Consider the following 24,774-nt stretch of genomic DNA (forward strand, 5'->3'; position numbering starts at 1 on the left):
CCCCCACTGTATCTCCCAACTCTTTCAGTGGCATAGACCAACAAGACCTCTGAGATCAGCTGAGCAGAGTCTGGTAGTCATCCCCAGAGCCAGGAAAGCCCGCTGGGGAGGCAGGAGCTTCTCTCTAGGGGCGGCTAAGGCATGGAATGCGCTACCACTAAACCTCAGACAACTACCGGACCTCCTGTCTTTTAGGAAAGCTTTAAAGACCTGGCTGTTCACACAGTAACCCTCTGCTTATGCACACTCTCTTAACTAGCGCCAGGACACCTCCGGGTAACAGTGCGCTCTATAAATGTGAAAAATAAAATAAATAAATAAATAAATAACCTCTTCGGCAACGTGGCCAATTGTCAAATACTTACTGTTGAAACCATACAGCATATTATGACTTTGCGTACTTCACATATATTGGTTTTTAACTATAGTGCATTCAAGGTTCCCGCTTTTGCTCCTTTGACCGTTTGCTTCAGAAATTTGAAAACCTTGACTCGCTGCAATGATTTACTTATATTTACTTTTGTGCAATAGAAATGTAACATACTTTGGTTGTTTCCCCTTTAAGCACATTGGCAGTTTTTAATTGGTGGTGGGAAAGGGCAGTGCTTCCCCTTTAAATTTACACTCTATGCACTGCACTCTATTACCCAGTAGAAGGCTATGGCTGAAACGCGTAGGTCTGCTTACTGGATATTATGCACTGTGCACTTTGCTGATTATTCGCTCCATGACGCATGGCAGGTTTTTGCCTTTCTTCTGTTTGTCCTGAGAAAAGCTGTACGGATAGCAGGGCTGTGCACAGAAGCTTTGATGTAATATATATATATTATATATTACCTATTGGCGGTTGCCAGTAGGTAGTTATAGTAAGAACCTATTACCCATAGGAAATCTGCAACATTCTATTTGGAATAACTTTGGCGCCGCTTGACGAATCTTCGTGAAATTTTCAAAACTGGTGGGGCGCTCCGGTCCGTTCCTATCTTGAAAGTCTCAGGGTGATTCGTCAAGCTGGGGCCGAGAAAAAATGGGTGTCCTAAAACGTGTTCTCCCCATGCAATTTTCCATAGGAACCTTTAATCGCAGCTACAGCTCGAACTGCTGAATGGAATTACACCTAATTTTGCAAAAAGGTAGCCCTTGGTTCAGAGTCGTGCCTTTTCGTTAAATGGCATAAATCCGTTCAGTAGTTCCTGAGAAAATCAAAAGTAAAATCACATATATATCTGGGCGGAGCCTAACCACGCATCTCATCGTGAGATCTGATTGGCTGCCAGCACTTCATCCAAGAAGTGTTGGCAGCCATCTTGGGGCCAATATACATGATGGCACCTCATTAAGAAGCACTGCAGTTAATAGAAGATTTTAAGACTTTAGTTACGTTATAAATTATTTGTTGATGGTACCATACTCATTTTAGGAATTGTGGTGTGTTCTAAGGTGATTTTACCATGTGAAAAAGCCTTCTGCTGGGATATCATGAATCATATTTGAGAGAAAACTATTTTCTCATGTTTTTCCTTCAGAGGTTTGGAAGGTGATCTATAAGCTAAACTGAGAGCATATTTTCTGTAAATTCACATTATCTTTCTCAGTCATGTGAGAATGATGTCTGACATTCTCAGCAAAACATGTACATCCAACAAGGGCAGAGACTGTCAGTTGATTCCTTTGTGTTCTACTGCAGCTTCCCAGAATGATCTAAAGAACAACTAGAGCGCTAACAGTCCTACTTATGACAAACGTATTGCACACCTGAAGCCATCTTGATTGGAATAAGGTGGTAACTCTTAAAACATTTAATTTAAAAAGTAACGAAATTAGGGGGTTCATTTTGCCATAGAAAGTATGATTAGTGCTGCAGAAAGAAAAATTAGGGCACATTTTGAGTGACTTCTCAAATCCTCTTTTATTTCATTAAAACATTCTGACATGCAGAATGAAACATGCACTTTCAATACTAGCAGCAGACTTCCCTGGTGAGCAGTAGCTTTACTGCAGTGATCTAATGAGCAACTAGTGTGCTAACATTCTGAACTTATGGCAAATGTGTGACACATCTGAATGCTTTCTTGGTGGAATCAAAGTAAAAAACTGAAAGTATTTCCTACTGAGGAGACTGTAGTAAATGAGGAAATTAGGAAACTTCATAACAAATAAGTCTCCCAAGATGGCCACCAGAGACAAAAGAGCCCAAATGTAGCACAAATACCACCCGGATGTAGCCCAAGTATAGCCCAATGACAGAATGTCCCAGAGTGTTCTAAGGAACAACTAGAGCGCTAACAGTCTTACTTATGACAAAAGTAAGGCACACCTGAAGTCATCTTGATTGGAACAAAGTGGTAACACTTAAAACATTTAATTTGCAAAGGAACAAAATGAGGGGGTTCATTTTGCCATAGAAATTATGATTAGTGCTGCTGAAAGAAAAATTAGGGCACATTTTGACTTCTCAAATCCTCTTCTATTTCATTAAAAATTTTTGATATGCAGACTGCAACATGCACTTTGAATACCGGCAGTAGATTTCCCTGGTGAGCAGTAGCTTTACTACAGTGATCTAATGAGCAACTAGAGTGCTAACATTCAGAATTTATAGCATATGTGTGACACATCTGAATGCCTTCTTGATGGAACCAAAGTAAAAAACTGAAAGTATTTCCTACTGAGGAGACTGCAGTAAATGAGGAAATTAGGAAACTTCATAACAAATAAATCTCCCAAGATGGCCACCAGAGACAAAAGAGCCCAAATGTAGCACAAATATCACCCAGATGTAGCCAAACTATAGTCCAATGACAGAATGTCCCAGAGTTTTCTTAAGAACAACTGGAGCACTTACTGTCTTACTTATGAGAAAAGTATGGGACACCTAAAGCCATCTTGATTGGAATAAACTGGTAACACTTAAAACATTTAATTTGCAAAGGAACGCAATGAGGGGGTTCATTTTGCCATAGAAATTATGATTAGTGCTGCTGAAAGAAAAATTAGGGCACATTTTGACTTCTCAAATCCTCTTCTATTTCATTAAAAATTCTGACATGCAGACTGAAACATGCACTTTCAATACCAACAGCAGACTTCCGTGGTGAGCAGTGGCTTTACTACAGTGATCTAATGAGCAACTACAGGGCTAACATTCAGACTTTATGGCAAATGTGTGACATATCTGAATACCTTCTTGATGGAACCAAAGTAAAAAACTGAAAGTATTTCCTACTGAGGAGACTGCAACTTAGAACGGCCACAGGTCGCGTTTACACAGTGGTGAAGGGAGGGCACGGGGCCTTAGGTGACGTATGCAAACACGCCCTGTGGCACGTAGTAAGTTGGGGAAATAATTCCCTTTCAATCCTGAGGGACCCCGGGGGGCCAACTAGCCCACCAGGTGCTTCCAGTAAGCGCCACTGCGCTGCGTTGCAGAGAGGTGGTGCAGGCCTTGCACCTTTTTGCACCTCTCTGCAATGGCGCTTACTGGACGTACCTAGTGGGCTATTTTGCCCCTACGGACCCTCAAGATTCATGGGAACTTAATCTCCTAACTTAAAACGGCCACAGGGTGTGTTTACACAGTGGGGAATGGAGGTGACGGGGCCTGAGGTGACGTGTGCAAACACGCCCTATGGCGCGTTTTAAGTTGGGGAAATAATTCTACTTCAATCCTGAGGGCCCCTGGGGGCTAACTAGCCCACCAGGTGCTTCCAGTAAGCGTCACTGCGCTGCGTTGCAGAGAGGTGGTCCAGGCCGTGCCACTTTTTACACCTCTCTGCAACGCAGCTCTGTGGCGCTTACTGGAGGTACCTAGTGGGCTAGTTGGACCCTAGGGACCCTCAGGATTCAAATGAACGTAATCTCCCAACTAAAAACGGCCACAGGGCCTGTTTACACAGTGGTGAAGGGAGGGGACGGGGCATGAGGTGACGTGTGCAAACACGCCCTGTGGCGCGTTTTAAGAGGTAGTTTTAATCCCCCTGCCCTATTATATACTAAGGGGTTACAGAGGAGGTCATGCTAATCACAGGGGGACCCCAACGCATAGTGTTCCCTAGTGTATGTAGGTGTTTTCACTGTATTCTAAGTGTCTTTTAACATAGCACTGGCTCTAGGACTGGTTAGTCAGACTCAGTTACCACCAGTATCTGTCTGAAAAAGTTGAGGGTACAGGATGATTTTGCAACAAGCCTTCTTTCTGCTCTTCTGTTTGTTATTTCTGCATGTTATCCTTCTTCCTGCACTTTTCTTCGTCTTTGAGGACTTCTGTTGCTTCTTTCTGCATTTCTTTTTTTTCTTTCGGTGCGTTTTTTCTTCTTTCTTCACGTCCTATCTCTGTTGGCATAGTTAGAAATTAGCATTTAAAAAATCTTTGAAATTCACTGAAAAAAACATAGGTTTCAGGCACGCTATAGTTGGGAATTAGCATTTAAAAAACCTTAGAAATTCACTGAAAAAACGATAGGGTTCATGGGCGTTATAGTTAGCCGGACTTTTCACTCGTACAAAACCATTGAAATTCCCCCATTATTGTTAGTTCAGCTAACTATAACTTGCGCGCCCGCAATGCACTGCTGATGACGTCACATATTACATCACTCATGACATGGTCAGTAATATCACTCATGACATCACTGATGAAAAGTTTAGCTAACTATAATGCCCCTGAAACCTATGTTTTTTTCAGTGAATATCTAAGGTTTTTTAAATGCTAATTACTAACTATAACGTCCCTGAAACCTACGTTTTTTTCAGTGAATATATATATATATATGAATAACATTGGTGGGGACCAGTGTCTGAGATTATAAGCGCCGGGCAATTTACCTGTTACCCAACCCTCTTTCTGCATATATATATATATATATGATTTCATTGTTTCACTGCTAAAGCATTCCCCATGCCTACGACGCTGGTGCCGTCAGTGGTCGCAGTACCCACTCCAAATGGTTACGATCCTGTCCTCAAAGTATAAATCCAGAGGAAAAAGGGACAGCACACCAGGAAACAGCACAAAATAACTTTATTTGTGCACTAGCTTAATTCAGGACGACGCGTTTTGGCGTTAGCCTTTGTCAAGTAACTTCCTGTGTTCCCACAGGCCGTAGAAATACACGGACATGGTTGATAGACATAAAGGAAATACTGCTATTGATTCAAGCATAGCGTACGAATTGCATAAATTAATTCTATAATTCAATTCACATCCATAAATGACAGTCGCAATCTATTTACAAATTCATAGACTGAAATTATTCCAATGATACCAAAATATTGTCGTAATTCAATGCGATCATGTACTATAAAAATAGACAAAGTATTGAGTCCCTCATGATCATGACATGGCCTAATATAAAATTACATTAGTGACTCATGCAAGTGTATTCAACAGGAAATGGCAATATAATTGTAAGCTATGCCCCATCTGACAATTGTTTTTAACAATTGTCACCACCCCAAAAACCACCACCCCAAAAACAGATTAGCTAGACTAGGGGCAAAGCAAGTACCCATCGCGGTACCAGACCGCTGTCGGTACAGTGATTTCTCAAAAAGGAAGATATTATTTTGGATGCAGAAAAGCATCATTGTTTCTAGCATTCTGTTGTGCTCCCAATAATCAATGTTTCTACTTTTCAAAAAATACATGCATGCCGCTACCCCTTTGTGTTGGTCAATACATGTATAAAGAGAGCAGACATCCAGACTGATCATCATATATCCCTCTTCCCATTGCACATCGTATAGTCTGCGCAGAAAATCTGAACTGTCTTTGCAATACGACATTAAATTTAATACATATTTAGACAGGTATGAATCAAGGAAAATAGATGTGTTCTCTAAAAGTCCCCCATTTGAAGAGACAATTGGACGCCCTGGTGGTGAAGTGGCATTTTTGTGTATCTTCGGCAGAAAGTACACACATGGTACACGTGGTTTTTCAGTTCTTAAGAAATTAAATTCATCACTGTCAATTAGACCTAGAAAGTACCAATTGTTTAGTAGTCTATGATAATCCAGGATGGTCTGTTTGTATCGGCTCCAGTCGATGAGTTCGTAACATGTTTCATCCGTAAGTTGCCTCATAGCCTCTAATCTGTAGTCTTCAACATTCATTACTACGACATTGCCCCCTTTGTCAGAAGGCTTGATGACGATCGTGGGATCTGATTCCAAGGTCTTAAGTGCATTTCTTTGTTCACTTGTTAGATTATCCCATTTCGAATTTTGAAATGTATTTCTCATTCTCTTTAATTCAGTGATGACAGCAGAGCTGTATGCTTCAATGTTGTCGTAGGGTACATTAGGATTAAATTTGGATTTCCTTTTCAATCCACTATGCTCATTCAGAGCTCCACGTGTTTGTAGTAAGGCATGCTCACTCTCATCATTGTTTCCACCCATTTCTAAGTCATGCATAACTTTCAGTAATTCCATATCCTTGACTTGTAAATTATACAATTCATGATTATCTGATGTAGATGATAATTGTTTCACCTTGGTTTTCACATGTGTTTCATACATTTTCAGTAATTTAAGTTTGCGGATATATAAGAATAAGTCAATTCTGGTATTTGTATAGTTTAAATTACTATTTGGGCAGAATGACAGGCCTAGCTGTAGTACTGAGACTTCCGCTTCGTTGAGATTTCTGGCAGATAGATTTACAACTGACTTGTTTATTGCTTGGCCATCAATATGAGAAATTGACATATGCGGGATTCCGTGTTTGTTCCTTTTTAATCTTTTTCTTTTGTTGTCCCTCGTCCTCTTCCTCTTCTTTGCCCCCTTCCTCTTGTTTGTCCTCTCGTTTGGGGCTTGTTCACCTGGTTTTGTTCTTTTTTCTGTTTCAGTATTTGAAATTCGTGAAGAAAAGTGAGAGGACGCGAGACTAAAGGGACCGCTGTGCCACGGTCTTCTGAGTCGGTACTTATATCAGAGCTGGATCCTGTTGATAATAATTCGGTTGTGCGTTCTGAGGTTGTGACTTTTAAATTTCTCTGGGCCCCATCGTATTTTCTCGCATATGTCAGAATGCGCCCTTCTGCATAATCTCGTTTGTCTCTGAGAAATTTACGTTGTTTCTTTTGTTTTATTGCGTCTTCGTATTCCTTTAATTTCTTAGGGAGTGTTTTCATGAACTCCACTGAGGCACTTTCATCAATGTGTTTCTCTAGGTCAGCTTTAAGTGTTGCCAGTTCTTTTCTAGTTGTTTCAAGATCTATCTGTGCGTACTTTATAAGCATTTCCAGCATGCCTTTACATGTTTTAAAAAAAACATCTAAGAGTACTTGAGTCCAAATTCATTATCGATCTGGACTGCAAGGTACCCAAGGGACTCAACAGTGGGGAAGAACTTGCGACCCACATAGGGCTATAGCCTGCCACTTTCACCGTATTCTGCAATCTCGTAATCAGTAGTGTGTCTTCTCCCAACCTATGTGGGCTGGGATTTTAATGGTAATGGTATTCTATTTCTTATTTCACACATTTTATTTAGTTAGGGTATTAGGATACCGATGGACATCAACCCCAATAGGGGTAACACGCATTATTAACCGCAATTGTGGTAGATGTAGTCTGTCCATTGTACGTCCGGTTACCCTTTCTTGTTTCACATGTAATTATGCACTTCACTCCCACACTTCCTCATCACTTCCCCTATCTAGCACTTAATAAAGGCTTCTTCCTACTTTCCCCGTGGCAGATACTATTGCAGGGCACTCACCTACATGAACTATCATACACGAACGGGGTTATGATAATGGCGCAATTGCGCCCTTACCCCGTTATTGAGATATATGCTCTATTTATCTTCACTGGTGATGTACTTTGCCACGCAGATATCTCTTACCATGATACCTTATGTCAAAAAGTAAATGAATGCAAAATAATCCTTAAAAAATGACAGAAACAAGGCAATAGCAGCATATGTATTCATGTTGAAATCGAGTTTGATTGAATTTGTATAACTTTATTGTACAGGAAATTGTTAAAAACAATTGTCAGATGGGGCATAGCTTACAATTATATTGCCATTTCCTGTCGAATACACTTGCATGAGTCACTAATGTAATTTTATATTAGGCCATGTCATGATCATGAGGGACTCAATACTTTGTCTATTTTTATAGTACATGATCGCATTGAATTACGACAATATTTTGGTATCATTGGAATAATTTCAGTCTATGAATTTGTAAATAGATTGCGACTGTCATTTATGGATGTGAATTGAATTATAGAATTAATTTATGCAATTCTTACGCTATGCTTGAATCAATAGCAGTATTTCCTTTATGTCTATCAACCATGTCCGTGTATTTCTACGGCCTGTGGGAACACAGGAAGTTACTTGACAAAGGCTAACGCCGAAACGCGTCGTCCTGAATTAAGCTAGTGCACAAATAAAGTTATTTTGTGCTGTTTCCTGGTGTGCTGTCCCTTTTTCCTCTGGATTTATACTTTGAGGACAGGATCGTAATCATATATATATATATATATATATATATATATATATATATATATATATATATATATATATATATATATATATATATTCACTGAAAAAACCATAGGTTTCACACATGTTATAGTTAGCGGAAATTTTACTGATAAAAAACCAATGAAATTCCCCCGTTATAGTTAGTGCAGGCAACTATAACTCACGCGACCGCAATCCTCTGCTGATGCTAATACTGTACTTAGACACTTATTTGCCCATGTCTTCTTCCATTAAATTTTAGCTATACATATATTACAAATATTTTTTTTTCATAAAGACACATATGTCATCAGCAGAAGATTGCGGTCGCGTGAGTTATAGTTGCCTGCACTAACTATAACGGGGGAATTTCATTGGTTTTTTATCAGTAAAATTTCCGCTAACTATAACATGTGTGAAACCTATGGTTTTTTCAGTGAATTTGCAAGGTTTTTTAAATGCCAATTCCTAACTATAACGTGTGTGAAACCTATGGTTTTTTCAGTGAATTTGTACGGTTTTTTAAATGCTAAGTTACTTTACGCCATTCGTGGCGTGCGCTCCCAGTTAACGCAGTTCGTTCCGTGCGCGCACGGTGCGCTTCGCGCACCGCGCGCCCACTTTACGCAGTTAGTGCCGTGCACGCACGGTGGTCACGCGGTGCGCTGCGCGCACCGCGCGCCCACGTTATGCGGGATGGGCCATGTACGCACGATGCGCTTCGCGCACCGTGCGCACATGGGGGACATATTATGCGCATCTTTGTGAAATGTATTCTTTGTTAATTTCTTATCTCTAATAAGCCATGCACAAATGGTGCCCTTGGGGCACCATTTGCACACGGGGTGGGAAGAGTGTGGATAGTTTTTTTTTAAAAATATTTTTACCGTACGGTAAGCGTAATCGGCAATTTTCCGAAAAAAAAAAAATTTTTTTTTTGGGCTTGGGGGTTTTTTGGGGACCCCTATATCAATGCTGGGTGGTTAGGATCTCAAAAAACTGCCTCTTTAGACATTTTTTGGCTTCGTTTTTGCTGCCCAACTCAGAGAGCGAGAGAGAAAATGGCGGCCGCCGCTTCCTGGTTTCGACCGATTCGAATGTTTACTAAGATCTAAGAGCCAATCAAAATCGCGCTCGCGCACGCCACCGTACGCGTACGGTAAGCTTACGGTAAGCGCACCGTAAGCGCACCGTAAGCTGCCACAGATATATATATTGATTTAAAGGCTATTTTCTCAGAATCTACTGAACAGATTTACACCAAACCTACAAAAGGCACTTCCTTGACCTGAGGACTACCTCTCTGCCAAATTTCAAGTAATTCTGTTCAGCCGTTCGGGCTGTAGCTGTGTCTAAAGGTCCTATGGAAAAATGCAATGGAAAAACGCGTTTTGGGACCCCCCTTTTATCTCAGCCCCCGCTTGACGAATCCCCCCGAGACTTTCAGGGAAGGAGCGGAGCGTAGCGCCCCACCTATTTTGAAAAATTCGCGAGGATTCGTCGACCGGCGCCAAAGTTATTCAAAATAGAATGTTGCGGATTTCCTATGGAAACGTGGTCCTAACTATAACTACCTACTGGCGACCGCCAGTAGGTAATATATATAATATATATATATATATATATATATATATATATATATATATATGAAGAGAAAACGCCTTCAGGTAACCAAATCCTTGGCAAAAGACGAAGCGTACCCAATATGAATTTGTGCCAGCGTTTATTTAGTGCCCAACACCAATGCCGCCATTACGCGTTTCAGCCCTCGTGGGGCCTTGATCACATGACAACGTTTGAGGGCGTGACTGAAGTATTTAAAGTGAAAAAACCTCATTATCAAATGCATAAGGTGTGTAGTTGAGCAATGGACATAGAAAACATCCTCCGATCGCACCACAGCATATCGGTTAATGCATGATAGATCAGAGCATAACATCAATGTAAAATACATGATTTGAAATCACCGTAAAATACGGGAAAGGGGGTAAAGAACAAACATCTACACAGATTATATATAAATATATAAATATATAAATACATAAAAACAGATGTATTACAGAATCCTCCACATATTCTAAAAAAACTTCTTTTTTTATAAAAACATATGTGAATTCTAAAATATATAAAAAACACGATATATTCCTAAATAGATATAGATAACTAAATAAATAAATATCATATATAAATATTCGGATATCTGTTTAAAAAGATTAACTGTTGATCATTAGTTACTTCAAAGATAATACATGTGTTTATGTTTTGTGTATGATATCTCAGATGTTATTGGACATTTCGTCGATAATAAGAGACAAATGCCAGTCATTCCCTCCATTAATGTCCTATTGCTATATGTGCAAAGATGCAAAGATAAAACACCATAAATATGTGCAAACCAAGTGTATATATAAAAATACTATACAAAATAAATCTAATCATAAAAAGACCCTATAGGTCACGGGAGAAGGCAGCCTTACATGTTTAAATACTTAATTTAAAATTTTTAAAATTATTTAGAGACAGGTAAAAAAGTCTTCGCTAGCATTAAGTCCATTTGGTGTTTTACAGTCCATGAGGATAATGTGTCTTGTTTCCAATTTACGAAGTAATGACTCTCGATTACCACCTCTTCTTAGGGGCAGGACAGTGTCTATGGCAAAATATTTAAGGCCTGCTGGGTTTCTATTGTGAACCTCATTGAAGTGCCTGGCAACTGGGTACGTGGTGTCTCCATTGGTAATGGCTCGTAGGTGCTGGAGTATCCGCTTGTGAACCTGCAACTTGGTACTACCCACGTAGCGCAGGCCACACGGACACTCCAGCACATACACCACGTACTCAGTCTTACAAGTAAGTTTGTGCTGAATAGGGACAAGACTCGTACTCAGGGGAGTAATGTATTCGGTTTTGTTGACCCCATTCTTACAGGCCTTACATACTGAACATTTAAAGAAACCTGTGCTGCTGTTAAGCCAGGAACTATTTGTTCTGATTTCTGGGCTACTAGATACTAGGCAATTGCTTAAAGACCTTGCCCTCCTATATGTGATACTAGGGGATCGCGGTAATGGGCTCCCCAATACCGGATCATTCACAATCATTGCCCAGTTTTTCTTTATGATCTTACGAATAGTCTGATGTTGGCTATTATACGTCAGAATCAATCTTGACTCCGTGTGTTCACCAGAAACCAATTTCTTTCTGCCTGAGAGTGCTAGTGCCCTGCCTGGTTCATTGGCTTTGCAAATGGCCTTATCAATGAGTTCCATAGGGTAACCTCTACTCAAAAACCTAGTTTTACACTCTCTTTGTGCAATACTACAGTCCATATCATTGCTACAAATTCTTCTAATGCGAAGCATTTCCCCGTATGGAATACTCCTAATCACATGTGCCGGGTGATGACTAGTAGCGTGTAGTATAGCGTTACCCGCCGTGGGTTTTCTAAACAAACTAGTCTGCAATGTATTGGAACAAACCCGAATTTCAACATCCAAGAAACAGATAGAAGTATCACTGATCTGCCCAGAGAAGCCAAGATTCAATTCATTGTTTTTCAGATTGTCTATAAATTGCTTAGCTTCACTTTCTGGTCCATTCCAAATTATTAAAAGGTCATCAATATACCTATACCACTTTACAACATTTTCAGACATGATTTTGGAGTACGTGGGTATGAGGACATGTTCTTCCCAGTACCCCAAATGTAGGCAAGCGTAACTAGGGGAAAAACATGCCCCCATAGCCACGCCCCTCACCTGCTGAAATACTTGGTTAGAAAACAAGAAAAAATTGTTCTCAAGGCACATGTTGATCATTGATAGTAACATTCTGTTATGTTCATGAAAATGGATGGGTCTCAAATTCAAGTAGTATTCTATGGCTTTCATACCATCCCTGTGATGAATGCTAGTATATAGGGAAGATACATCTAAGGAGATAAGAAGGTACCCTGGTTGCCACATGAACCCCTCCATTTTCTTCAATAGATCACCAGTATCTAGAATGTACGATGGAAGTCTTTTTACAAAATCCTGCAGAAAAAAATCAACATATTTGCTAGTGTTTTCCATGATGTTGTTACAGGCGGAAATGATGGGACGGCCTGGTGGTTTCACGCTGTTCTTGTGAATTTTAGGAATAAAGTAAATTATCAGCATCACCGGATTGTCATTCTTTAGAAATTTGAACTCATCCATTGTTATTAGACCCATGCTTCTCCAACACATTAGCTTTGTATGGAAAGAATTCCATGCCTGTTTCACCTCAGTCATTGTGGATCTTTTGTAACATTGTCTGTCATTCAATTGGCCCAATGCCTCCTCCATGTACATGTCTCTTGGCCATAGTACCACGTTTCCGCCCTTGACCGACTGGCGAATAACAATCTTAACATTATTCTGCAACTTCTTGACGAGTTGGTGATATGCAAAGTCACGATATCGATGTTTCTTATTAATATTTGTTTGTTTTAGGTGCAGATTCTTTAATTCTTGTGATACTTTGTCTTGAAACATATCAATGTTATCTTTCAACATAAGGGGACAGAATGTTGATTTGGGTTTAAATGGGGTAGGTACTATTATTCCTCCATGTCCCAAACCAAAATTAACTGAATGTGTTGCGGTATCATCCTGCATATGCAGTAGGTCCTGTAGAAGCTCAGCGTCCCCTGCTGTTAATAAGGTGGGACTTAAATTAGGTTGTGCAGGTATCGTTGTTTTGGTAGATTTGTGAGTTGAAAAGAATTTTCGCAGTTTCAATTTGCGAACAAATCTAAACACATCGATTTTGGTATTTGCATAATGCTTTTGGCACTAAAAGTTAGTCCTAATGCCAGAATGTTATTTTCTTGTTGACTTAGTACGGTATCAGTGAGATTTATGACAGTCAAAGGGTCATTCAGTTTACTCAATGAGTTTACCTGCGTTGCCACTGCTTGCGGGTTTTCTTGTAGGGTTTCTTTGCGTTCACGTTTGCGCAATTTGTTGCATCTCCTCCTTGCGCTTCGTTTCCTGTTGACATTTTGTCTGTTTCTGCATTTCGGACACTCGAGCGCAGGGTCTGTTTGCGATCTTGGCACATGCACTCCAGTTCTTGTGTCAGCGTGAATTTGCGAAACCCCAATCTCTGCGCCCTTTGTTGATCATTGTCAGATTCACTGTCCACATTGGAACTTAACTCAGAGGCAGAGGTATCAGGTATAGCAGTGTTAGCAGGTTGCTTTGTTGCATCAGTTGTATTGGAAATGAGCTTCTTGTTCGCTTTGACGCTGTTGTATTTTTTGGCGAATGTGAAGATTTGACCGTGGTCATAATCTAGGCGGTCTCGCTGAAATTTGAACGTCTTCCTCTTCTTTATCACATCCTCCTCTCGGCGCAGACGTATTGCCATTTCCTCCCGATACTTTGCTACAAGAGATGTATCAGGTAATTTTTCTATTTCGATATTTAGCTCGTCGATTTGTCTCTGCAGGGTAACCCTGTCGCTCTCTGCATATTTAACCAGTATTTCTACCAGACGGCGAGAAGACTCCAGGTTAAACTCTGCCCACTCCAACAACATCCGGGGGTCTGGATTATCGTATGAGGGAGCTAGCATGATCCGCAGTCCTCGGGGTATCCTTCCCACCTCCAAGTACCAGGTGAGCGAGCGGTGCCCCCACCATTTAGCCTGCTCAGCCTTGCTTGCTTTCTCCAGGTTTTTAAACAGCTCCTTAATCTTCGGCTGTGTCTCCGGCTGACTGTTAGACACCAAGCTGGTTGCTCTCTCTATATATGTATTCACTGAATATAGTTAGTTGGACATTCTTCTCGTACACATCCATAGAAATTCCCTCATTATAGTTAGTTCAGCTAACTATAACTCGCGCACCCGCAATGCACTGCTGATGATGTCACATACTACATCATTTGTGACATGGCCAGTGACATCACTGATGACACAACTGATGACATATCTAATGACATCACTGATGACATCACTGATGACATCATCCAGTGTCAGTGTTTTTCTTTAAAGTGTTAAAATGTATTATATATATGCGAAGGTATATTGAAGAATGAGTGGGTGTATAAGTGTCTGGATGGAGGATTTAGTAGGTGCATGACTGACTGTTTAAGTGAGTGATTACATGTGTCTTACTGAATGCATGGGTTAGTGACTAAACTGTGTGAATGTCTGTATTAGTTTGTCTGTTGTTGTGTAAGCTTAGTAGCTACATGAGTGTCTATATGGGTTATCGATTGGTTGCCTGAGTATTTGTATGAGTGCCTGAATGCATGTTTGGGTGGGTGGAAGGTGTGTGACTAGATGTTTGAGTGGTTGATTCACTGTGTGTATGGGTTCAAGAGTGCATGTGGAAACAGCTGTGTGGGTGGGTGAGTGTGCATGGGTGTGTTGGTGAGTGAATGGATGTCTCAATGGTCCAAGTAACTACATATGTAAAAGGCAGAGTATGTGAGAGTTGAAGTATATAAATAACTATACGTGTGAATCAGTGACTGTGAGAGTGGCTGTATGGATGAGTGTGTACTTGTATGAGTGATTGTATAAGAGAATAAGTATGCATTTGTTTCTGTTTGAATAAGTGATGTGGTGTGTGTATAATTGTATAGGTCAGTATATGGAAGTGTGATTGATTTTTTGCATGACTGACTACGTGTGTGAGTAACTCTGGATGAGTGGTGGTGTGTGAGTGCATGTATAGGTGTATGAGTGCTTATGATAGTGTTGTATTGATGAGTGACTACATGTGTGTGTCATTGTATGGGTGTTAGATTTGGGAGTCTCTAGTTGGCATAGGTAGGTACCTGTGACAAATAGGGACCCTTGCGTCTAGCCAGGGTAAAGAGGTACACTCCTAAAATAATCCCTGCTCACCCCCTTGATAGCTTGGGTTGATCAGACAGGCTTATCTCAGGGGCAGTGTGTAAAGCATTTGTGAACACATACAGTAATCAAGTGACAACACTACAGATGGACACCACACCAGTTTTATAACAAAAATAAGTATTCTTTATATAGGCTTATCACAAGACCACAAACGACACAAATCCACAATACTGTTACTTTAAAATGGTAGAATTTAGCTTAGTTCTCTAAAGATGGTAAATGCGACCCTCAGAGTTCAATGTACCTTAAGATGTGACACGCAGGGCAACAAAAGTGTTGCAAGGATGGTGATGCGTTAAAGATCCGGTGCAAATAAACAAATATGGTGCTTTCTTCTTGATGTAACACACTTCCCGGTGATGCGGCAGCGCCTGATGTGACGTCGATCCTCTTCTCCGGTGATACGAGATGCTTTACACGATGCGAGCCGCGACAGGCCCTGTGACACGCTTCCCAGTGATGCGGCGGCATCTGCTGCAACGTCGATCCTCTCCCCTAGCGATGCGAGTTGCTTCCACAACGATGCGAGCCACAACAGGCCCTTTGACACTCTTCCTGGTGATGCGGCGGCGTCTGCGGTGACATCGATCCTCTTCTCCGGTGATGAGCCGCGACAGGCCCTGCGACACTCTTCCCGGTGATGCAGCGGCGTCTGCTGCGACGTCGATCCTCTTCTCTGGCAATGAGCTGCGACAGGCCTTGCGACAGGCTTCTCAGACATGCGGCGGCATCTGCTGCAATGTCGATCCTCTCCCCTGGCGATGCGAGTTACTTCCACAACGATGCGAGCCGCAACAGGCCCTTTGACACTCTTCCTGGTGATGCGGCGTCGTCTGCAGTGACATCGATCCTCTTCTCCGGCGATGAGCCACGACAGGCCCTGCGACACTCTTCCCGGTGATGCGGTAGCGTCTGCTGCAATGCCAATCCTCTTCTCCGGCAATGAGCCACGACAGGCCCTGCAACACGCTTCTCGGGCATGCGGCGGCATCTGATGTGACGTCGATCCTCGTCTCCTGCGATGAGCCGCGACAGGCCCTGCGACACACTACCCAGTGATGCGGCGGCGTCTGCTGCGACTTTGATCCTCTTCTCCTGGCGATGCGAGGTGCTTCGGTGGACCTGTGATGACTCAACGATTTTTCTGCGGCACGCTTCCCGGTGATGCGGCGGCGTCTGCTGCAACATCGATCCTCTTCTCCGGCAATGTGAGGTGCTTCGTGTTGTGAAGCGGCAGCTTCAGTTCGGCGACATGCTTCTTGTTCTTGAGTCGCGCTTCCAGCTCCTTGCGACACACAAGTCCTCAGAAAGTCCAGCGCAACTGCAGGCACTTCAAGAGAGCTCTTGGGGAGCTGGTGGGTGAAGTCTGTTGTCCCTGAAATTTCAGCAGGTGGCAAGCTCTTTTCCAAGCCCTTGGAGATCCTTCACAAGTTGTATAAAAATGCACACAAAGTCCTTTGTCCTTTCTTTGGCAGTCAGGCAACCACTGCAGGCCAATTCCACAAGCAGCACTTCTGCTTAGGGATAGTCTCTCCTCAGTTTCTTCTGGTTCCACTCCTCAGCAAAGGTTTCTTCTTGTTTCCCAAAGTGATCTAAAGTTCTGGGGTCTGGGTCCCCCTTTTTATACACAGTTTCTCTTTGTTCTCGGAAGGCAGAGAGGCCTTTGCCTAGTCCAAACCAGTTCTGGTCAGTCCTGGAGCACTTTGTTGACAGGATTCCTTCTTTCCTTTCACAGTGCAGGGCAGAGACAGCAGAGGCACCACAGGAGGTAGAGCCAGCATTGTGGAGAGAAGGCACAGCCCTATTCAGGTCCCAGGTGTAACTCCTCCCACCCATCTACATGGAGATCTCTCTATTCAGCCCTGTGCTGATCCACCCTGTCTCCTGGAATTTCCCCAGCCCCTGTCACTCAAACTCCAGACAAGGAATACACAACCTAGCAGAGGCAGGTTTGGATGGTTAGACAAGAAAATACCTACTTTCTAAAAGTGTTATTTTCAAACACAGAATGTTAAAACCAACTTCACTAAAAGATGTATTTTATCATTCTGAGTTCAGGCATACTAAACTCGAATTTCTACCATGTTCCCTGAGTCAGTTAGGATTATAAGATGTAATAATCAAACTGCCCATTCTAATCTACGGGGAACAGGTAGCCTTGCAATAGTGAAAAATGAAAATTCACTATTAGGACATGCCACACACATCAGGGCATGTCCTACCTTATACTTACAATGCACCCTGACCTTGGGCCTACCATAGGGGTGACTAATATGCAGAAAAGGGAAGGTTTAGGGACTGGCAAGTGCACTTGCCCAGTCAGCATGGCAGTACCACACTGCACAAGGCTCTGCAATGGCAGACCTGAGACACACTGTTACAGGCTGCTTCTGTGGGTGGCAAAACCCGTGCTGCAAGCTCACTAGCAGCATTTGGTTTACAAGCCCTGGGCACACTCAGTGCACTGTATTAGGGTCTGACAAGTAAACCAAACCAACAAATCATGGAATTACTAATCCATACCTCAATTTACAATAGAGAGCATATGCACTTTAGCACTGATCAGCAGTGGTAAAGTGCCCAGAGTCATAAAACAGCCAACAACAGGTCAAAAAAAATATAGGAGGAAGGCAAAAAGTTCAGGGATGACCCTGCAAAAAGGGCCAAGTCCAACAATGGGTGAATGAGTGGATGTGTGTTTAGACCTAGGAATCAGTGAGTACGTATGTAATAACTGGTATTGGTGTGTCAATGGTTTCGAAAACGGTAGTCTGTATTTTACAGTGTGTGTATCAAAGGTTATATTAGAGTGTGAAGAGGTGCATCAGATTTTCACGTGGATGATGTCATCAGTGATGTCATTTGAGATGTCATCAGTGATGTCATCGGTGACGTCATCGTGATGTCACTGACCATGTCATGAATGATCTAATATGTGACATCATCAGCAGTGTATTGCGGGTGTGCAAGTTATAGTTAGCTGAACTAACTATAACGGGGGAATTTCTATGGTTTTGTACGAGAAGAATGTCCAACTAAGTATAACGTCCCTGAAACCTATGGTTTTTTCAGTTAATTTCTAAGGTTTTTTAAATGCTAATTTCTAACTATAACGTGCCTGAAATCTATGGTTTTTTCAGTGAATTTCAAAGGTTTTTTCAATGCTAATTTCTAACTATAACGTGCTTGAAACCTATGGTTTTTTCAGTGAATTTCAGAGGTAATTTTAAATGCTAATTTCTATTTATGATGTTCGTTAAACCTATGTTTTTTTCTGCGATTTTAAATTATCATCCCATTGTCAAGCTGGTGAAAAACAGTTTACCAGCGATAGCTTCTGCAAAAAAATTGCCACAAATGAGAGCGACAATTAACGGTAATGATATATAGAGTAGGCTTTCCCGTGCAATAATAACACAAAAACACCACTTCCCGATATTTTCAACAACCAGCTAAATCTTTGATGCGATCCAAAAATAGGCGAAAAGCCACATTAACAGTAAGAATTTAACGTCTGCCTTTTACTCATGTAAAGCAGGACGACTACCTACAGTATGAAATGGAGCCTAGCCCAAAACCACATCTGAAGACCAACACATGTCATAGAGGTACTGATCATACAGCTCCGACACCCAAGAAGGCCACAACACCCACCACCATCACCCCAGGACCTCCCCCTCGGACCACCCCTCCCCCGCTACTACCACCGAGGCAGCACAGAACAGGACAATGGACCTTCCCAAAATGGCATGGCCCCTCAGCCACAAAATAGCTGAATGTTGGGAGATGTAGCAAACAAGTATGTGTGAAGGACGCAAGTCACCCATCAATAAAAATGCACACGTCAAGTGTAGCGGTTATGTGCTAGACAGACCTCACTATGCAGAGCACAGACCTCTACGTGTGTATATATACTGCTGGTGCTTTTAGTGTTGTGGACAGTGGACGCAACCATGTTACGTCAGTCAGTGGGAAAGATCTGGTCATGTAGCTGTGTCGTCCCCCCTGGAAGCGGAGTGGGCTGGTCCAACATATGCCACTCCAGCATAGGAGTGTAAATAAATAGGCCGGGGCTCTGGGTGTGGTTTACTTCAGGGAAGGCTGTGTCTGCCACAGCGGCGGCCCTCACCCTGTCACGAGACTGCCGCCATGACCGCCGGCCTACTCAACACAGGCCCCCTGCTTACCCAGCGGCACAGCACCACAGAGTTATGTCTGTACAGACTACTGCCTTCGATGTACACTGCAGACAGCAGGGCTCACAATTCAGATTGAGTAGCGATTCCAGATGACGCAGTCCAGTAGGCAACAGACATTGCTCCCAGTGCAGCCTGCCTGGACCACGCATCATCGCAGGCTGCACACACGCTGACTGCTTCAGGTGCCACTAACTTAGTGTACCACAATTCATCACCACGTAGCCTTATTAAGGCAGAATTCATTAGATAAAAGACATTGCTACCAGTGCGGCATGCCCGGACCATGCATCCTCGCGGGCTGTGCACACGCTGAGTGCTTCAGGTGCCACTAACTAAGTGCACTACAAGTCACTGCCACGTGGTCTTACTGAGGCAGAATTCATTAGACAAAAGACATTGCTACCAGTGCGGTCCGCCTGGACCATGCATTATCGCAGGGTGCGCACATGCTGGTTGCTTCAGGTGCCACTAACTCAGTGCACCACAAGTCATCGCCACATAGTCTTATTAAGGCAGAATTCATTAGACAAAAGAAATTGCTACCAGTGCGGCCCACCCGGACCACACATCATCGCTGGCTGCGCACATGCTGAGTGGTTCTGGTGCTACTAACTTTGCAGCTCAAGTGAACGCGGCATGACTGTTGGCCATTGCTAACCGCTGCCTCTGGCCTACACTGGGGTCAGCAGGGCTGACAGTTCAGATAGAGTCACGATTGCAGATGACGCAGTCCAGTAGGCAACAGATATTGCTACCACTGCAGCCCGCCCAGACCACACATTATTGCTAGCTGCGCACATGCTGAGTGCTTCAGGTGCCACTAACTCTGTGCAGCTCAAGTCAATGCCACGTGGCTGTGGACCCTTCCTGACCACTGCTTTTGACCTACACTGTGGTTGGCAGGGCTAACAATTCAAGATTAGTACCAATGCAAATTGTGTAAGAGAGTATAATCGGTTAAGAAGACCAAATGCTCCCAATCTGTGCAGCTAAAATCAACGCCACATGGCTGTGGGCCTTTGCTCACTGCTGCCTCTGGCCGACACTGTGGTCAGCAGGGTTCACAATTCAAATTCAGTCTTGATTCTTTAATTTCAGAGTCCAGTAGGCAACTAACTATAACGTCCCTGAAACCTACATAATTCGACTATGTAGTCCACACATATTTCATCTTTTGTTCCATACGCCCACACTGCGGTCAGCAGAGATCACCATTTACATTGAGACATGATTTATTACTTGTAGACAGAATTGTACCCTATGTCCTCTGATTTTGTCAAGAGGAAGTGACAAAAAGCATTCCTCAATGTCTGTGCTGACTACTGCCTTCGATCTACATTGCGGACAGCTGGGCTCACAATTCAGATCAAGTTGCGATTGCTGATGATGCAGTCCAGTAGGCAACAGACATTGCTACCAGTGCAGCCCCCCGGACCACGCATCATCGCTAGCTGTGCACACACGGAATGCTTCTGAGGCCCCTACCTCAGTGCACTCATGGACCATTTACGATATAATCTTTTGTGTATGATTTCAGATCTGCTGCTCCTACCTCAGTGCACCACACGTCATGAACCCTTTACAATAGAATCTTTTGTGTATTATTTCACATCTGGTGCCCCTACCTTAGTGCAGCACAAGTCATGAACCCTTTATGATTGAATCTCTGTGTGTGATCCGATGGTTACTGTTGTACTTGTTGCCAGCACCAACTGGCTTACACTCACCCCACACGCACCCAGCACAGACGTCACTGGACATTTGACACTGGTAATAAAAAGGGGCCAAACGCATGTGCCCGTACCCAGTTCCACTATCTATCTATGTTCGTGTGTTCATTATGTATGCATGATGCTGCCCCTGGGCCCTACCACATTACATTGTGCTGTGGACAGCGCGCATAACCATGTTACCTCTGACAGTGGGGAAAACTTTGGTTATGTAACTTTGTCTTGGTCATTGTATAAGTACATAGGTAGAGACTGGATCATTAGAGTACTGCAAGGAGAGTGTATAGTAAATTTATAAGTGCTTTGGAATTGGCGGAGTGATTGGCTAAGTATAAAGGTTGGCGGAGCCTAACGCCAGAGCACGAGCTTGGCTCTAATTGGCTGCCCTCCATGTGCCAAAAACTGAAATTTGGGCTTTGCATGGCCCTGTATTGCTACAGCTGCAACACTCCACTGAATGTGCAATAAACATTCATATCCACACAGATATGTCATGTGCACGATCTTTCATGTGTGGAAGTATGGATGAATGTAGGGTCAGTGATTCTCCTACCTTCCATGTTGGGCATTTTGAGGGACTCAGGTCACAGGGTGACACATTGGCGCTTGCGGCCCGGTTGGTGGCAGCACTACAACAGGGATACCTGCATGAGTTGATTCCTCATACAGCCCATGACGGAACCATGCCCAGAGCTCATTGTTCACAGCCTCACGCAGGACTGGCATACGCCAGTCCAGCCCACTCCGCTTACGCTTACAGGAAGTGACAACAACGCTACATGGCCCAGGTTTTAATTGCAGTGATCTGCTGATCACAGGTCTAGTTGTCAGTATGCCACAGCCACTCCCTCACGGCTGGTTTACACCCACACCACACCCATCAAGCACAGGCGTTACAGGACACCTGAGCCTGCCAATAAAAAGACCGGGCGCATGTGCTCTATGCCATTTCCTTTCCAGACTTGCTGGCACCTGATGCACTGTGGCCGGCACACCGCCACAGGACGGTGACCTTCGGTGCACTGAGGTAGGGGCACTGTAAGTGCGGAGCAGGTGTGCAGCCTACGATGATGCCCCGTTTTGGCGGTCCAGACAGGTCAGGTTTTGTGTGCCCTGCTTGACCGCAGTGCCATTGAACAGCGGGGGCCTACCGCCACGTGGCGTGGCCTTGCTGGTCACAGAGTTAGTGGCACCGCAAGAGCTGAGCGGGTGGGCAACCTGCGATGATGACAGGTGCACTGGTGTGTCCTCTGCCATGGTAAAATCAAGACGCAGCACCAAATGTGAGACCTGGTGGCCTGCGGATCGGGGTTGCATGATGTGGAGGTTGCCCTCTCCGCGGACCTCGGGCTTGTGGCTTTCAGTGGCACGTGGTGGGCCCTCTTTTTTACACGCAGGTGGCGAAAGGTGCGCAGTGAGGCCTGGATGCGCAGGGATGGGCAGACACACGGATGTCAGAAAGGTGCGCTGTGAGGGTTTTGTCCGGAGTATCAGCACTCACTCTCCCTCTCCTTCTCTTCCTTTCTCCCTCTCACACTCATTCTCTTTTTCTTCCTTTCTCTCTCACTCTTTCTCTCTTTCTCTCTCTCTTCCTCTCTATCACACTGTTTCTCTCTTTCTCTCTCTCTTCCTTTCTCTTGTTTTCTCTCTCTCACTCTTTCTCTCTGTCTTCCTCTCTCACTCTTTCTTTCTCTTTCTCTTCCTTTCTCTCACTCTTTCACTCTTTCTCTCTCTCTCTCCTTTAATGGGCTCATGATGCACATTCTTATCTTGCTTTTTGTCTTGCAGGCTGTGATTCACTGATTGTTGACCCCCCTCCCTGACACGGGCCTCCCGCCATGTGCCGATGACTTGAGTTCCACTGAGTTAGTGCCACCAGAGCTGAGCGGGTGTGCAGCTTGCGATGATGCGAGGCCTCAATACACCATCCTGGCAATCAAGACCCGATTTGAATTGTGAGCTCGGCTGAACCACATGTACGCCACACACTCCTCGGCGTGGTGCTTTGATATCTTCTCAGCCATTGTGATATCAAGACCAAGAATCATATGTGCAACCTTCACGTCATGGGCCCTCTTGGACACATGCCGGTGGCGGAAGGTGAGCAGAGACGCTTGTTTGCGCAGCGGCGGGCAATCACCTATGGGCGGTGGGAGTGGATGGTGTGCAGCAGCCTGGTTGCGCAGGGGCGAGCAGACACCTCTGGGCGGTGCCCCTGCGCACCGAGGCTCCTGCACACCATGCACTCCCAACGGCCATCGGTGTCTGCCCGCCCCTGCACACCCAGGCTACTGCACACACCTCTGGCCATTGGGGCTGCATGGTGGCAGGAGCCTGGGTGCGCAGGGGCAAGCAGACACTTCTGGGCGGCGGGAGTGGATGGGATGCAGCAACCTGGCTGCGCAGGAGCGGCACAGCGATGAAGACATTTGCAGCTGTATATATACTGTCATTACTGATTCTATACTATGTTTTAGATGATTGCGCTTGAGGGCTAGAGTTTGTCCTGGCACGTGGTTAGAGACACACCAGTGGCGGAAAGGTGAGCTGTGAGGATTTTGTCCGCAGTGTCGGCACTCAATCTCCCTTTCCATCTCTTCCTTTCTCTCTCTCACACTATTTCTTTCTATTTTTCTTACTTTCTCACTCTTTCTCTCTCTCTTCCTCTCTCTCTCACACTTTCTCTCTTTCTCTGTTTCTCTCTCACACACTCTTTCTCCCTCTCTTCCTCTCTCTCACTCTTTCTCTCTTTTGGTCTCTCTTCTTCTCTCTCACTCTTTCTCTCTTTCTCTCTTCCTCTCTCTCTCACTCTTTTTCTCTCTCTTTTGATGGGCGCATAACACACAATCTTATCTTACTTTTTGTCTTGCAGGCTGTAATTCACAGATTGTCAAGGGATGACACACCATGGCTGTACCTACTTTTATTTTGTTGTTTTGTATAAATAAATTGTTTTATATGTACATCCATAGATGACTATGATTCTCATTTGTCCAACCTCACATGCATCGTGATTTTTATAATTGTGCGACATCAGCCAATTTATTATGTTCCAGATTTCTGCAGATTGCTATCACATTTGTTTGCGGGGGCTGGACGGGGGTGGTCGCGACCCCAAACTTTTTTTTTTAAATGTTCATTTTCATTAAAAAAAATGTAAAGGGCAAGGGGGCCACGTGGCCCCCCTCACTGGCCACTTCTGGCCCCGGGGACCCCATCCCCCAGGGCCTAGCCTCTCTGTTGGGGACCGTGGGGGGAGCCCCAATTTCCCGACGGTCCCACTGGCTCCCCGACTCCTGCGGAAGCTGGCTTTTGCTTTTGGGCAACAGGAGCAGCTAACATGCAGCTTCCCCTGCCCAAAAGCAATTCTCCTTCCTTTATTGAAGCGAGAGGAGGAGGGTGGGAGCCATGCTCCCGCCCTGTCTTAGCAAACGGCAATGTCCCGGGGGTGCACACCCCAGGACATTGC

Source organism: Triturus cristatus, chromosome 3_2, assembly GCF_964204655.1.
Source record: "Triturus cristatus chromosome 3_2, aTriCri1.1, whole genome shotgun sequence".
Classification (NCBI taxonomy): Eukaryota; Metazoa; Chordata; class Amphibia; order Caudata; family Salamandridae; genus Triturus; species Triturus cristatus.